Source organism: Prunus avium, chromosome 4 (genome assembly GCF_965620075.1).
Source record: "Prunus avium chromosome 4, drPruAviu1.hap1.1, whole genome shotgun sequence".
In the NCBI taxonomy this organism is placed as follows: Eukaryota; Viridiplantae; Streptophyta; class Magnoliopsida; order Rosales; family Rosaceae; genus Prunus; species Prunus avium.
In genome coordinates, this window is record NC_142287.1 from 4,206,818 (window position 1) to 4,208,705 (window position 1,888).

At 39.5% G+C, this 1,888-nt stretch overlaps 1 non-coding gene across 1 annotated transcript; it reads right to left on the bottom strand.

The window, feature by feature from the left end:
• Positions 1–668: 668 nt before the first annotated feature.
• Positions 669–775, bottom strand: LOC148294712 (small nucleolar RNA R71). The gene has a single exon (XR_015835621.1). It is a non-coding gene; the product is annotated as a small nucleolar RNA R71 (small nucleolar RNA).
• Between the last annotated feature and the right edge of the window lie 1,113 nt (positions 776–1,888).

The window sequence follows — 1,888 nt, forward strand, 5'->3', positions numbered from 1 at the left end:
TTACCCTATTCTTTTTAGTGTTTCTAATTAATCTAATTTTCTGTTTCAGGTAGTTTATGTCTAAAAATCCATTACTTGAACAAGTGAGGTCTTCGTTCCAACGTTCTAGATCTTTGAACGCAGGACCATCATTGCAACCCAGACGAGTGACCTCTGAAATTCAGAATCGTCTAGAAAGGGAGTTGTCAACTGCAAAAGAGCAAGCTCTTGCTACATTTACAAGTCTTGCTCTCCACACTGAACTTCCCGGTTCTTCACTTTCAAATTCGGAAGCAAGTTCAGACCAAGAAGAAGAAGAAATGATGGCTGCCATTGAGTTCATGGGAGAACTTGATATCCCAACAATTCCAGCATCTCCTTCAAGCATTTTGCTGCCCACTGTAGCTCGAAATTATGAGCTTAAATCTTCTCATCTTAATATGCTGCCTTCCTTTTATGGTTTACCTAATGAAGATCCATTGACTCATATAAAGGATATTTTTAATGTTGTGAGTTCTTTTCCCTTGACAGGTGTGACAGAAGATCAACTTCGAATGAGAGTGTTTCCATACACTTTAAAGGATAAGGCGAAGTATTGGTTGAATTCTTTGAAGCCTGGTTCACTCACTACATGGTCTGCCATTCAAAAGAAGTTCCTGGAAAAATACTTCTCCACGCAAAAGACCGACATGCTTAGGGACAAGATCTTGTTATTTGCACAGCAAGATGATGAATCGTTTTGTGAAGCATGGGAGAAATTCAATGGGTTGCTCAACCAATGTCCTCATCATGGGATTCCATTGAAGCTTCAAATGCGTATGTTTTATAAAGGACTAACCCCTTCTAGTCATAATATAGTCACCAATTTTGCAGGTGGTTCTTTTAAAACCAAAACTCCAGAAGAAACGTACGAACTCTTTGAGGAGATAGCAATGGAGACCCAACATACGGATACAAGAGGTAAACGTGTTATTAGTGGTTCTAATGATGCTTCTAGTGTGCAGATTTCAAAACTGGAACAAAAGCTAGATGCTCTTCTTGCATTAAACTCAAGAAGCCCTCCGAAGGAAGTGTGTAGCATTTGTGAATCTCATGACCATGCTACCACAGCTTGTCCACTTGGGGCTGGATATCCAGAATTTGTGCAAGAGCAAGCTAAGTTGGTAAATTCCTACAACCAAGGTCCAAGAAATGATCCATACTCTCAAAGTTATAATCCAGGTTGGAGGAATCATCCAAACTTTTCATGGAGAAATACCCAGAATCAAGCAAATCCCCCTTCATTCCAAAGGCCACAACAATCATCATCATCATTGGAAGATATAGTGAAGCAGATGGCAATCAACCAATCCAATTTTCAGCAAACTACACAAGCTGCCATCTCCAAATTGGAAGTCCAATTAGGCCAAATAGCTGCTGAAATAACTCAAAGAGTGCCTGGGAAATGGCCAAGCCAAACTGAGATCAATCCAAAGAACCCAGAAGCCAAGGCCATTCATGTGCTCAGATCAGGTAAGATCATTGATAATAAAGATGATTCTAATCTTTCAAATGATGTTGTGATTGTAGAAAATGAAGAGGAGGAGACCATGGCCACGGAAGGAGAACAACTCAAAACTTCTCAATCTGCTCCTAAGGCCAAATCAGATTCTCAGAAATCCGATCAATTCCAATTGCATAAAAGGGATGACAAATTTGTGCCACCACATCTTCAAGAAGATAGATATGTGCCACCCGCTCCATATGTTCCACAGATTCCATTTCCAGGCCGTCTTAAGAAAGCAAAGCAAGATAAGGCTTTTAAAGAGATTTATGATATTTTGAGTAAAGTTAATATCAATTTGCCTTTGCTTGATCTTATTGAACAGATTCCTGCATATGGAAAATTCATCAAGGACTTGAAAACTCA